This window comes from Enhydra lutris, unplaced genomic scaffold (assembly GCF_002288905.1).
Source record: "Enhydra lutris kenyoni isolate GAN:26980312 unplaced genomic scaffold, ASM228890v2 scaffoldscaffold2, whole genome shotgun sequence".
NCBI classification, from domain to species: Eukaryota; Metazoa; Chordata; class Mammalia; order Carnivora; family Mustelidae; genus Enhydra; species Enhydra lutris.
In genome coordinates, this window is record NW_019154086.1 from 49,914,210 (window position 1) to 49,930,447 (window position 16,238).

The window sequence follows — 16,238 nt, forward strand, 5'->3', positions numbered from 1 at the left end:
AGTTTACTCTTTTGGGCCACTCCTGGCACATTGTCAGACTGGGTTTTTAAGGAAGCACATTCTGTGGTGGAGATCAGTATGCAACAGATTTCTTAGTAATGTTTTCGGGAGTAACACCTGAGGAATGGAAGGGCTGGCTGCAGAATTAGACAAAAGGAGAAACTGAACTAAAATGTAGTCTCAATGGAGAACTTAAGTATTACTATGAGGATCTTTGATGACTCTTCAGTTTGTTCTCAGTTTGAGCAAGAGTCAGATATGTATACCCTCACAATATCAGTTGTTACATGTGGGCTACACTCAGGAAAGGAGCATGGCCTTGGGTGAGTTTTGTCTCTCCACTTAAGGCAGTCTCCAAAGGGGAGTGAACAGTAAAGTCTTTTCTCCAGGCAAGACTTTCCCTCCACGTAAAGAGGATCCAAGCAGGACCTCACATACTCACCAAATATAGAAATGAAAAAGGACAAGAATACAAAAGACAATCATGAAAATTAAAAACTAAGCTGACAGATGTATACAGTCAGATATCACAACCTATTTTACTGATATAATAATTAAGTGATTATAGTATTGGTGTAAGACTAGATAAATAGACCACAGAAACAGAATAAGGGGTCTAGAAATCAACCCACACATATATGAACACTTGACTTATGATGACAAAATTGGCATTATAATGAGTTTGTGAAACTATGTCTTTTCAAAAAATGATGTGAACCAATTAGATATCCATCTGGAAAAAATGAATCTTGACATTCATACTTATACTGTATAAAACATTCAATTCCATATGAATATGAAAGAATATGAAAGAGCTGAATATAGAGGCTACACATTATGAATACATACACATATATGAATATGAAAGAATATGAAAGAGCTGAATATAGAGGCTACACATTAAAGTGCTTAGGAAAAAAAGAACAGGAGAGTATCTTCATCAGTTGAAGGAGGCAAAAATCAAAAATCACTAATCAATTTGAGTAACTGGGTTATTAAAATTTAGATAATTCCATCAAAACACACTAAAACACCTTAAGAAATTATAAAGCAAGCTACATAATGGAAGATATTTGTTGTAAGTATATGATTAAACAACACACATCCCAAAAAGAACCTAGGCAAACCTATAAGGAAAAAATTAAAATGGATTAAAAAAATGAACAAGTATCTTAAACAAGCACTCTATAGGGCGCCTAGGTGGCTCAGTGGGTTAAGCCGCTGCCTTCGGCTCGGGTCATGATCCCAGGGTCCTGGGATCGAGTCCCGCATCCGGCTCTCTGCTCAGCAGGGAGCCTGCTTCCCTTCCTCTCTCTCTCTGCCTGCCTCTCTGCCTACTTGTGATCTCTGTCTGTCAAATAAATAAATAAAATCTTAAAAAACAAACAAACAAACAAACAAGCACTCTATAAAAGGTGATATCCAAATGGTGTTCAAAACATCAGCCTAGGGAGGAAACCATCTGTCTATCGCGGTACACATCTAAAGTTCTCCATTGTCCTAGGTACAGAATAATTTACCTTCTTGAAGTTGCTCCAGCCCATAAGCCTGAGAGATGTTTGCACAGATTAGCAAGTGGCTCTTTGTTTAAGAGAGATTCAGGGATCAGAGAAAAAGGCAAGAGACTATTAGACCATGCTTATCTCTGGGGCTGTCCAGCCCTCGGCAGGATTAAGCCTGCATTAGTTCAAACCTTAACCTATTGGGGCAGTGCCCTTGACCAGGCTTCATGGCTCCCAACATCACCTCTCAACTGGGTACTGCAAATTAGAATTTACAATGATGTACTTCAACACACTTCCCTGGATTACTAAAATTATAAAGAAAATTAACAAATTAAAACAAATGAAGGTAAGAATGTAGAATAGCTGGTACACTCATATTCCTTGTGAGTGTTAATTGATACAAATACTTTGGAAAACGGGTAGCATCTCCTAAAGCTGAACATATGTATACCCTATGATACAGTAATTGAATTTCTAAGCATATTCAAAACAGAAATGTGTATGCTCACCAAAAGATGTATACAAGAACTTCACAGCAATAGTGGTAATAAACCTAAATTGGAAACAACCTAAATGGCCATAAAAGGAACAGGATGAATAAATAAGCTGAGGTATACTCATATAGTAGATAATTATAATTATCAATGACAGTCCAAAAGCTATTACTATAATATAAATTTAGATAAACTCACATAATATTGAGTGATAAAGAAAAAAACACAAAAGAAAACATACTGCAGGGAAAAGCGTGTATATGCATGTATCTATTTCAAAAGCAGGAAACTTGATATATGGTATTATATGTCGCAATATTTGTTTTGTGTGGGAATATAGTATTTCTCGGTGTAGAAGTAGAAGATACTTCTGGAGCGTTGGAAGTATTATCTATCTTGGTTTGGTACTGATTACACAGATGTGAAATTTCACTGAGCTATATCTGATGACTTTATATATTGTGTTTTATGCTTGTTATACTTCAATTAGTATGATTTACAAAAAAAATTAGGAAGGACCTCCCCCTGCCAACATGAAATAACTATCATTGCATCAAAATGGTACTGTGTTAGTTGTGATCCCAGTAAGGACTAAAAAAAAAAAATAAATAACACTCCTTCGCTACTACTATTTAATATTTTTCTGGAAGTTCTATATGACAATAAGTTAAGAAAAACAAATTAATAAAATTAATAAAAATATTATGATGTTAAAGTTGTGATATGTAAATGACACTTGATAATCTGAGAAAGTAAGAGAACTCAGTATAAGCGATTACATTTAACATAGTGGTAGAAAGATTGATTTGTTTAAAAAATACATATGTACATAGACACCATTGCTATTTAGTTACATTGACTATTAGAAAATAAAATTTTAAAAAATCATATTAATAATAACTATGAGATCCTGTTTATGCCTGTTATTATTTGTGTTCCCTTTCACACATTAGTCTACTGGTTTGAATAACAAATTATATGGTCATCTTACTAATAATAAGTAATCAGCATAAAATATGTACAAATAATCCTAATAAGAAATGTAAGGTAAGTGCAAAATAACCCCACTAAATATAATGAATATATGAAATAAATACCAAGGATTACTTAAATCTAAAAATATTAGTTCTCCAGTTAGCACAATTTATAATATAATTCCAGTCAAAATATCAATGAATGTTTTTGAAAAGTTTTAAAGATGTTTCTAAAGGTCATCTTGGAAAATTAATGATTCTAACATCCCACAAATTCTGAAAATAAAAGAATAATGAGAAGTGGTTTGTACTGGTTATAATAAAATGGTATTAGAATGCCAAAGTCATTAAAATAGTTTGGTGTGGAGTAGGAACTGACTGATTAATTGTACCAAGTAGAAAGCATAAGGGTAGATCCAGCCACATTTATATACAGATTATGGAACAGTTCACATGAAGCTAATATAGAAAGTAGGATATATTTGGGGGAATGATGCCTTCTAAATGATTAAATAGTTAAAACAAAAAAAGGACCAACTATAAAATGCCTAGAAGAAAAGGAAAGCCGGAATTCAGGGAAAATATTGTATACATTAAAGAAAAAAACAAATCCTACAGCCAGATTGATATTTTCCATAAATAACAATGAAAATTGACACATACTATAAAGTTATTATCACTATTAAAACAAAAAATTTAAGATTTAAAAATTTAATTTTAAATTAGTAGCTTATAAGAGGAGACACAAAGAGCTTGCTTCCTTTCTGTGCTGTCTGCTATAAGAATACAAGGAAAAGACAACCATTTACAAATCAGAAAGAAGGCCTTCGCCAAGAACCCCACCATGCTGGCACCATGATCTGAGATTTCCCAACCCCTAGAACTGTGAGAAACAAATTTCTTTTGTTTAGGTTACTCAGTGTGTGGTACTTGTTAGAGTAGCCTGAATTGACTAAGGCATATATGAGCAGATGATTAATTATGACAGTAATTATTAGTCATTAATAATCACAAAAATCCCTAGTTAAATAGTTCCTCACAAAAATCAAAGAGATGTTCATTAAGAAAATGAGACTCTCTAGTTAGTCCATCCTCTTTAATTTAACCCTTAATTGCTTAATCCATGAATTTATGCAGTTGCTCTAGGACTTTTTTGGTTTTTGGAATGAATTAAAAAAAATTTTTTTTCACAGATAAGTTAATTACTGCACTTCCTACCATTTTTTGTAATTATCACCAGGGGATGGATTTTGTGTTTTTGAGGACTAAAGAAGAGTAACAGATTCAGAATGATGATATCTAGTATTGATAAAGTATTTTTATTTTTATAAAAACACTTCAATAACTACAATTTCATTTTATTCTCATGTGCATTTTGTTATAAACCTATTTATAGATTCATACTTTCTTTCCTACCACACAATAAAACTAAACTAAAATAGAATATTATGGCCATTTATTAATTTTTAAATTTTAGTTTAGTTGTAAAATACGATATTTAAAAAAAATAGGTATATTAACATTAGGAAGCCATAAATGCAGGCAAAAATAATTATGCTTAATGGCAACTAGAATTTCTCAGAGTATATAACAATATTGAACTTCATACATTTAACAATATAGACTTGAAATATATGAAGAAGAAAGCAAAGAATTTCAGAGAGTGACAAATTTTTTTATCATAGTGTAAACTTTTAACAAATGTATCTCAGAATCTGGTGAGTCATGCAAGAAGAAACTTACTGAAGATGCAGAAAAATTGAACAACACAATGAATAAGCTTAATACAATTGATTTTTATCAAAACTGCATCTCAAAAATAGAAAGTAAGCATTATTTTTAAGCTCATATAAAACTTACCACATATTAGGCCATAAAAGAACTTTTAATAAATACAAAATAAACGGTATTTTTAAAATAAATACAAAATAAACAATATCCATTTATCAAAAGGAACTTTTAATAAATACAAAATAAACAATATCCAATATCAGTCCAAATTCCTTAGAGGATGCATTATGATTAGAAATAGCAATCTAAGTTGGTCTATAAGATCTGATAAATTTGGAATCTAAAGACATACTTTTACATAGTTTATGAATCAAATGGGAAATCCTAATGAAAATAGCAAAATATTTAGGAGTGATCATCAGACTTGCAAGATGAAGCCTCAGTTTAGAAGATACATATAGCCTTAAGTCCATTTGTTAGAAAATAATTGTAAAAATAACGAAGTTTAAGACTTCTGCTTTGGGTCAGGAAAACTGAAACTGAATCTGATCTCTTACCTTAAGTAATTACAAAATTGAACAAAATATATGAAAAAGTGATTTTCAAACATTGGACAAGAGACAACACAAAATAGATCTGAGAAAAAAGAATCAAATAAGGTGAGCTGTATAATTACCTCCAATTTCATTATAGTTTCCAGGATGAAGCATAAGGAGAGGGAAATCAAATTAGGTCCAGTGGTGTAACAAGACAGAATTCAGGTTTTGGGAGGCCAAAGTGCTAAAATTCATAGGGAAGAATACTAGAGAAAAGACAATTGCATAGGGAAAGAGTGCCCCAGAGATTTGTAAAGGGTTCTTCCAGAATCTTCAGCTGAGTACTAATTGGTGCATGTGGGTGAGGAAATTAACAAAGTTGGTAGAAATAACAAGTATGGGAGAACTAGCAGATAAGAATATTAAATATGTGTTATAAATATTTACCATATGCTCAATATGAAGAGGAAAGCATGAAGTTGTTAAAGAAAGATATAGAATGGACAGATGAATGGATAAAGATGTTATACACACACACACACACACACACACACACACACACACACACACAGGAATATTACTCAGCTATCAAAAAAGAAGTCTTTCCATTTGTAATGACATGGATGGAACTATAGAATGTTATACTAAGTGAAATAAATCAGAGAAAGACAAATACCATATGATTTCACTCATATGTGGAATTTAAGAAACACAACTGATGAACATGAAAGAAGGGAAGGAAAAATAAAATAAGAGAAAAACAGAGAGGGAGGCAAACCATAAGAGACTTAACTATAGGGAACAATAGAGAACAAACAGGGTTCCTGGAGGGGGAATAGGTGGGGGAATGGGACAATTGGGAGATGGGCATTAAGGAGGGCACTTAATATTATAAGCACTGGGTGTTGTATGCAACTGATGAATCACTAGGTTCTACCCCTGAAACTAATAATACACTATATCTTAACTAAATTGAATTTAAATTTTAAAAAGACAGCGAGAAACGGAAGACACAAAATAGCCCAAATCAAGCTTCCAGAGATAGAAGTTGGTCTTGTATATGATGAAAAATACATAAGATGGGTATAGACATAAATAACATAATAAACAGTGATTACTGAGAAAAATCTACAAAACCAGAGGTAGTAAAAAGTCCGATTTTACACTAAAGGAAAAAAGAATGATGGCATATTTCTCCTCAGAAACAATGTAAGTCAGAGAAGAGTGGAACGCTCTAACCAAGTAAAATTATCTTTCGTAAACAAAGGTGAAATAATTTTAAGATATAGAAAAGCTTAGAGTATAATCACCAGTAGACTACCACTATACTACTTACCATTATGACTATAAGAAATGTTAAAGGGAATCCCTTAGTGAAAAGAAAAATAATGACTGATGCAAATTTGGATGTACTTAAAGAATGAAATGCATGAGAAGTGGAAAATGTGTTGGTAAATATGATATATTTTTCTTATTATGTAAATTCCTTTAAAAAGTATTAACATTTTAAAGAAAACATAATAAAAATGTGTTGTGGGCTTTTAACATAAGTAAAATGAAAATGTATGACCCACAGTACAAAGGTCCAGCATGGCCCACTAACTGATAGAATAATAGAAAGAAAATTAGTAAGGCTAGAGAAGATATGAGCCGTGCAATTAAATCTTTTGACCTGATTTACATTTATAAAGCAGTCACTCAGCAACATTCTTTTTAAATGCACACAAAACAACTAATAAGATACACCATATTCTATGCCATAAAAACTGATGAAGTTTTAGAATATAAGTGAAGGCTGGAGCCAAAGACTAAGAAGGAGTTCTTGAGACGTCTTTGACGCAAAATGGCCGTTCATTAAAGCAAGGAACAGGACCCATAGATAGAAAGAACTGCTGTCCTGGCATTGTGAGGGGTGGCTGATTATATATTATGGGGTTGGGGAAAGAATTTTCATATGCTAAAGAGGACCTACAAGATACCAGAGGCCTTGCCATTGTAAAGGGTTGTTTTTCCCCTCTAGCAAAGCATTACCATTAAGATAGGTGGGAGATTCCTGGAAGAAGGTCACACAGGTCCCACCAAGGAGTCGGGGGCTGGGGCAGGTTGCAGGGTGTCAGCTTCTGCTTTGTCCTCGGCTAGCCTTCTGTTCCCTCGTCAGAACAAATGTCAATAAATTCTTTAAATTTCAGATAAAATGAATTATTTGCTCTGACCACAGTGGAATTGAATTAGAAATCAGTAAGAGAAAGATATGTCGAAAATCCCCCAGGATTTAGAATCCAGTCAACATACTACTACGGAATCCGTAGGTCAAAAAATATCACAAGGGAAATTAGAAAATATTTTAAAATTATGGATAGCAAAAACACAGCATAGAAATATTTGCAGATGTAGCTAAAGAAGGGCTTAAAGGCAATTTTATAATATTGAAAATTAAGGTTCAGTAAGTCTATAATCAGCTATTTATGCTTCCATCTTAAGAAACTAGATAATTAGTTAAAACCAAATGTAATCATTATGAAGGAATCAATTAAATAAAAGCAGAAACTAATGTAATACCAATCAAACAAATCAGTAAAAACTGAGGAAATCAAAAGTGGTTTTTTGAAGAAGATCAGTTAAGTTGACAATCATCTAAATAGATGGGTTAGAAAAGAAGAGGAAAAATAATATACCAATATTAAGAATGAGAGAACTAAATTCTACCCTTGAAACTAATAATACACTATATGTTAACTAAATTAACTTGAAATACAATTAAAAGAATGAGAGAGCTGGTACAGATCCCATAGACACTGAAAAGATAATAACCAAATACAGTAAACATATGTCTATAAATTTGACAATATGAACTATACATTGATATTCCTCATGACCATCTACACAAAGTGTTAACAAAATTTTATCAGATATAATCCACAAAATATACAAAGCTAATGTCTTGGCTAAGTATAACTTATAACTGAAAGGTATAGTTGGCTTGACATTCTAAGATCAACCAGTATATTACTCACTGTATTAAGCTATGAAAAAAGAAATGTCATATAAGCAGTTTAATAGATGCAGGTAAGACATTTAATAAAATTATATATCCATTTTTTTATTAAAAAAATAACTCACTGCAAACAGGAAACAAAAGGAAACTTCTTCAGATAAAAAACATGTATGTAAAATTTACAACTAGCATCATATTAATGGTGAAAGTTGAATGTGTTTCCCCAATATAAGGGACAAGCAAGGATGACTGCTTTCATCACTTCTGTTGAACATTGTTCTGGAGGTTGGAAGCAATTCAATAAGACAAGATAATATAATATTAAATGAGATTAATTAAGTAAAATAAAATAAATAGTACAATAAAAATAAAATACATCCAGATTTTCGAGTTAGGTTAAAACTATTGTTACTTGCAGACAACATAATCCTCCACATAGAAAATTGTAATGGATCAAAAAGCTTCCAGAATTAGTAAAGATACAGGATGAATTTATCATACCAAAAATCAATTGTAAATTGAAATTGAAAAAAAATAGTTTAAAATATTATAAGTATATGAAATAAAGACTACTTTAACAAATTATGCATGAAACCTTCAAACTGAAAACTACAAAATATTACTGAAAATCAAATAACTTAAATCAATGGAGAGACATATCATGATCATGATTTGGAATACTCAATATTAGTTCTTTCCAACTGTATAAAGTCCATGGGGGGAAAATGATTAAAAATCCTAGAAATTGTTTTATTTTATAAAAATTGACAAGCTTATTCTAAAAACTATATGGAAAATCAAAGACTTTTAATATCCAGAACAATTTTGAAAATTATGAGCAAAAATGAAAGAGTTACAGTATTTTATTCAAGACTTAAGGGACTACTACAGTTAGCTAGACATCATGGTATTAGCATAAATGAATATTAGGTCATTGGAACAGCATAGAGAATCCCAAAATAGACTCTAACATATACAGTCATTTGATTTTTTTAAACTGCAAGATATTTTACTTATTTTTTTTAAAAAAGCTTATTTTCAAAGAAAATAAAAAGACAACCAAGCCAGCACTCAGATCTGAAAGATCTGTGTAAACCAGTAGAAGAAACTGACTTCACTGATGGCACCCACAGCAACTAACTCCTAGCAGGGAAGAGAGATCAAGCACAGTTGTTGGTTCTGGAAGATGCACTGCTTGAAAAAAGGCTACCGTCCCTGTTAAGGTTAGTGTAGAGCATGAAATCAGCCATAATACCTGGCTTGCTAAAATGTAACTAGAGGCCCCTTGAGGGCAGGGAAGGTTTGGGAGAAGGGCATGAGCCTTTGGAATACCCAGGTCTGTGTTCGCACTCTGCCCTTGGAATGCCCGGAAGCTTTCTTAGCCCAAACAGCCACCATGTGATCTAAGAGATGCATGTGTTGTCCCTCAGGCTATGTTTAGTAGAACATGCAGATTAGCTTATCATATCTTTCCCTTAAACAGACCCTCCTAGTTTCAGTAAGACCCCTTGTCACACATCAGGAGCTTGAGAACAGTGATTAGGATTTTTGATTATCTTGAAGGACCAATAAAAGCAGGAGCAAAGAAGAGCAAAGGGTCTTTGCCTTTGAATGTTGACCCCCTTGCCTTCTCCTCTCTTTCACAGCAAAGTTTGGAGTAGTCTTTCATCAGTCAGTACAGGGATTTCTGACCGTTCCTGGCACATCCCTCCATCCCTAACCCTTTAGGGAAGAAGGAGGCCCACAGTTCTTACAGGGAGCTACCAGCCTCTGCTTCCAGATACATGCCCAAACCTACTCTGGGGAGACCTGCTAGAGTTCTTGTCCCTGATCTCCAGTACCTATGTGGCTGAGGAAATGTCAAATTCCTGCACCAGGTCCCGACTGAATGCCACAAAGGAGCATCTGAGGCAGCTGAAGTCTGGTGTGGAGGGTGGCAAGTAGATCTGCACCCCAGTGAAGATGTCCAGTAGCACTTTTGCTTGGCCCTGGGGTCTCATCAGGAGACTTCTTCTCTCTCACTTTCACAGAGGAAGGTTTTGCTGTCAGCTTGTTGCCGCCTTTGCTATTGCAGCTACTCAGTCTCCCTCCTGCCTTCTTGGCACTGGTGGAGGGCTGCTTTGGGGACCCTTGCAAGATCCAGCAGGCTCCAACGTACCCTTATTCACTTCACTGCTGCCCCGTGTAGTGGCGTTGCACTCCTTTTCAGCTGCTACAGTGAATCCGGCCCTCTCCTTGGACAGCGGCTATAGTTCCTTGAATTGGGGCAGGTTAGTGGCACACTTCCAATCCCTATCATCATGGACCTGGGTACTATGAGGAAATCAGATGGAGATCCCATCAGCTCTGTGAGCCTCAGATTTGGAGGATTTAGTCCCTGTGATCTTCCACATGGCAGCTTTCTTTGAGTCTGGGACAGTAAGTCAGGGTAGCAGGTCTTGTTGAATTTCAGCCAGTTAGGTATCTTTCTAGGATCCTTGCTGATCCTCACCACTTTCAGTTCCTTCTCCAAGGAACAAGTGTCATGTCATCATGGCCTCCTACACACTTGGTGACTGTGCATCACTTCATCACCTCTGGCCATTTGGGTCATAGCAGCACATGAGGTAGATGGACATCATGCTGCCTTTACTCCCACGTCCATAGAAGGCTCCAAGGCCCCTGGGTCAGTTGTGTCAGCCTTGGCCCACTCATTTAAATAGTCTTTGTTCACTTTCATCCAGTGCTGCTTTCCAGGCTCATACGTACCCTTCACATCCTTCAGGTCTAGCCCTTCCAACCATCCTCAGGTCACCAAATTTATCATGTCAACAAAGTCTGAAGCTTTAGTGACTTGCTTCATTTCTGAGAACAAGATCAGTTGGGAATTTCAACCCTGTTATCATGAAGAAACTTTGCTGCTCACACAGAGTCCTGTCCATCAAGCTGACATTGAAGTAGATACAATCAAAAAAGAGGCAGAAATTAGCATCCTGGAAGGCAGCTTTCTGGTATACTCCCCAAGTCCCAAAGGGCTGTGGTTTGGCTGTCTTAGTGTCATTCAGGAGGACCTTAGAGTCCAATATCATGCTGTGGCCCCCACAGAAAGGCTGGAGGATGTAGTCCTTAAGGTGGGCCACCTTAGGAAGCAGGATGGGCTTGAGTGTGTGGCTGAAGTAGCTGAAGTGGTTCCTGTTCTTATGCACCTAAACTTGCTCCCCACTATACTTGATCTCAGAGAACAAGCTATTAGGACACTCCTTCACTGCATGTTTGATGGACTTGTAGGCCACAGCCAGCCTGGGCTGTACTGGCATCATCAATGAAGCCTGGATGCTTAGAGCTCATCTCTGACCTAGCTCCTCCGCTCCTCCTCCATTCCTGCTCATTGCAGAGGACCCACTCCACTAGGTCCTGCAAGTTTCACAAGGCTTTGAAGGCTTTATAGGCATTGGGGCTAAGGGCATCTAACATATGTTTTGCACCTGAGTTCATCTTCAGATCATATTTGACCAACCTGATGATGTACTTAAGGTCACTGCCTGGACACCTGGAGGCGATGTTCTACAGAGTCTGTTGCTGCTCATCCTCCTTGGTGAGCTTGGAGAGTTGAAGGAGGAATTCACTTTTGGGTGGTAAGGAGGTTCTTGGCAACTGAGTGGAAAGACTTTCTCTGCTCAGAAAAAAACTCAGTCTCTGACACTTCACTGTGCTCTAGGTCTCATGCCATATCATCTGGGTTGCAGTTAAGAATGTGACTGAAAAACTTCACAATCTACTTATTATTCAAGTTGTAAACACTTTTAATAATACCTGGTGGCTGCAGCTTCATTTTTAGGTACACATCACTGTGGAAACCATCTCTTGCTGAACTTTTCCAAAGGAAGTCCTGGATGATCTGGGTCTTTGTGTCGTAGACAGGATTTTCAGCCACCATGGCACATCACTTCCAAAGCTCACATAGCAGACAATACTTATGCTTGGGGACACATTTGGAGAGGAGATACTTGCCTTAAGTGTCCGGCTTGAGCAGGCTTCCCCAAAGTTTTTGGGCTTGACTGAAAAGCCAGAAAATTTCTGGGGATTGGTGTTGGTGACAAATGAAACATCTTTCACTGGAGATGTCACCTGGCCAGTGGCTATTAGCTTAGCTTGGACAATGGCTTTCTTCTTTAGTGTGCTTGTTGCCTTAGAAGACAGATCTGCAATGTGCTGGCTTATCTGTTCCTTCTCATTATCTTCTAGCTCTTCCCAGCTTTCCAGCTCTGTGTGGTCCTCAATATTTTTTGTGGTGGCCTGGGCCCACTCCATTTTCTCAAACATGCATTTAATATGATACCACTCTCTCATATCACCCCTGGACGCTGAGAAGGGATGGGCACCACTGTGCTGATGGGTGTACACTCTTCACAATCTTTTCATTGCCTTTTTTTTTTTCAACTAGCTATGCCACGCTAGGCACAGTCCACATAGAACCATTGCTTAGCTGTCTCACAGGGGCCACTGCAGAATTCCACCTGTGACCCGGCAAGAAAACAAGGCAGGTGAAGCATGGTCTTAGATTACTTTCCTGGAGGACAGGACAGGCTTTTTTTTTCTGGAGGAGGCAGTTCCCATGAAGCAGATCTGTTTCTGACCAATGACTGAATTGTTCTATGTCAGGCCAATGATGCTGTTCTTGGAATGGGCACAGTTCTTTTCACCTGAGTGTGTAGAGGGTTGGTGGGAAGAGGCTCTTGAAAGCCAAAGTTATACAACTCATGGAATGACTGGGAAAATTAAAATGATGTATGTGGATGAGCTGATGGGGGAGACTCGGAACTCCTTGCCTTCTCCCCTCTGGTGTACACCACAGGCCCAGACCAGGCACCCTTGGGCTGTGCATGCCGTGTTGGTTTGTCTACAGTCATATGATTTTGATAATGGGCCTAAGGCAATTCAAAGAGGAAAAGACAATTTTTCATGAAATGGTGCTGGATAGAAAAATGAAAAAAAAAAAAGAGAGGGGGATAGAGAAAATGACTCTTATCACACTAAATGTATTAATGTGGATCACAGATCTAAATGTAAGAGCTAAATGACATTGACTTTGGTAAGATTCTTAAGTGAGAGATGAAAAGCATGTGCCATAAAGATAATCCATTTTCATCAAAATGAAATAATGCTTTTCAAGGGAAATTTAAGAAGTCAAAAAGAACAACCGTAGACTGTGAAAACATATTTACAAAACATATCTAAAATGGACTTGTGTCTAGAATACATAAAGAACACTTACAATGCAGTAATAGTAAGAGAAATAATAAAATGGGCAAAATATTTTCATAGACACTTACCATAAGAAAATATATAGATAGAAAAGAAGTACATGAGAAGATGCTTAACATCATTAGGGCAATGCAAATTAAAATCACAATGAGATAACTCTATGTACCCTCTAAAACAGATAAATTTGAAAAGGTTATTGCTACCAAGGAATCACAGCAACAGGAATTCTCATGTAGCACTTGTAGAGGTGTTAAATGGGTACTATTTTGGAAAACAGTTTGGCATTTTCATAAAAATTTAAACATAGATTTTCCATATGAAATAGCCATTCCATTCGAAGGTATTTAAATAAGAGAAATAGCCAATACACCCATCTTTCTAGTTACTTTATTTGTAATAGAAACTGAAGGCAATGCAAAATCCTTCAACATTGAATGGATTAACAAATTTATATAATCTGTACAATAGTATTCAGCAATAAGAAGAACGAATTACTGTCACACGCCTCAAAATAGATGAATTCCAAAAGAAGTATGTTTAGTGAAAGAAACCAGCCCCCCCCAAAAAAACACATACTCTGTTTTAATTTATATAAAATTCTAGAAATGAGTAATGTTATTGAAGGGACACATGCCAGTGATTGACTGGAGGTTATGCAGGAGGAAGAAAGAATAATGGATGTGTTAGAAAAGAGCGTGAAAAACCCCTGGTCACAGACATGTTCACTATCTTAATTATGCTGATTGTTTCACAGGTGTATAAGTATGTCAAAACTTATACAAATTGTAAACTTAAGATCTGTCCAATATATTTTGTGTCAAGCTTATCTCAAGAAAGCTGTAAAATATAATAGCCAAGTAAGCCCGAAACAAATAGTTCAAAAGGAAGAAGTAAGAGTAAGGATTTTCAAAATAGAAAATATTACCAAGAAAAACAATACCAAAAATACACAAGAATTAATCAACCAAAATCAAAGACTGGTTATTAAAAAATGACAAGTGAAGGGCATCTGGGTGGCTCAGATGATAAGTGTCTGCCTTTCCCTCAGGACATGCTTCTGGGTGCAGGGATCGAGCCCCACGTTGAGCCTCACAACAATCCAGGACATGCTTCTGGGTGCAGGGATCGAGCCCCATGTTGAGCCTCACAACAATCCTGGTTTAGTGGGGAGTCTGCTTCTCCCTCTGCCTCTCCCTGCTGCTCATTCTCTCTCTGTCTCTCTCTCCCTTTAACTGTCTCTCAAGTGGATAAATAAAATCTTTAAAAAAATACAAGTGAAAGAGCCATCTGGCAATATAATTAGAGGGATAAAATAAACTACTAATAATATGTATTAGGAATTAAGAGTATAACAAGGTATATAGAGAGGTTTAAAATCAGAAGAAATAATATCAACTTTTCAATACTAATGTTTAAAACATGGATAATATGGACAATTCCCAGAGGAGTAAATTGTACTAATTTAAAAAGTAATTGAAACTGAAATAAACTTATAATTATTATTCATCTGTAAAAATATATTAACAGTTTAGCCCCAGACTAACACAATGTTACAAGTGTTTACCAAACTTTTAGTGAAATTGTTGCCTATTTTATATTCACTTTTACACAGAAAAGCTAAATAGGAAACATTTTCCAATGCATTTTGGAGGCTGCAGAAATGGTATCAAAAGTGGATAAAGAGGGCGCCTGGGTGGCTCAATGGGTTAAGCCGCTGCCTTCGGCTCGGGTCACGATCTCAGCGTCCTGGGATCGAGCCCCGCATCGGGCTCTATGCTCAGCAGGGAGTCTGCTTCCTCCTCTCTCTCTGTCTGCCTCTCTGCCTACTTGTGATCTCTCTCTGTCAAATAAATAAATAAAATCTTTAAAAAAAAAAGTGGATAAAGATACTGGCAAATAGTGTTGTTTTCAGAAATGCAAGAAGAGTTTCATGTTATAAAACACTGATTAAAAGAGGCAAAATATTTTATCAGTAGATTCAGGGAAAAGCATTCAACTTCATTTAACACTCATTCATAATAGAAGACTTCTTCACCTTCATAAAGTGTCTCTAACAAAAACCTATAGGAAATATGCACAACTGAGTACAGAAGCATTCTTTATAAAGTCAAAAAGAATTTAAAGATACCTGATAGTACTCCTCTTATTCAACACAGTATTGCAAGTCTAGTCTTTGTTATGGGACAAGAAATAACACATAAGAATAGTAAGGTTTTGAAAGGAATAACTGCTTTCTTATAATTCAGAGACAATGTGACTAAGTACATCAACAATCCAAGTTTAATTCCAATCTGTTAGAATAAATCAGAGAATTAAGTAAAATTGTTGGAAATTAATCATTATACAATAGTATTTCTATATGTCAATCTCTTAGTTTGAGTTTCCCCTGAAAGCAGAAACTAAAACAAGAATTTGGGTGCAGCTAGTTAATTTTTGATGAACTCGAGGAGCAGTAGTTAGAAAGCAGGAGAGTGAAGAAGGAGAGGAGCAAAAGTCAATACACTGGTGAATTATTGAAGGCACTGCTATAGATGGTGGGTGTTTAATTTCACTGTGACATCTGAAAAGCACAGAAAATTTCAAATTATTAGTTGAAAGGACAGGACTCTGGGTCATTTATCCATGGCTCCTGTGCCCCCTTGGTTGGAGTTTGTTCTTGATGGCATTAACTTCCCCAGACTTCTCTGCTGTGTGTGGGTGTGCACCTAGAGGGCTTCTGTGGATTCAGGGAAGACTCAGGAAGTCTTTCACATGGAATA

At 36.0% G+C, this 16,238-nt stretch overlaps 1 pseudogene; it reads right to left on the minus strand.

Annotated features, from left to right (window-relative positions):
* Positions 1-9,951: 9,951 nt before the first annotated feature.
* On the minus strand, positions 9,952-13,099 carry LOC111146305 (annotated as a pseudogene).
* Between the last annotated feature and the right edge of the window lie 3,139 nt (positions 13,100-16,238).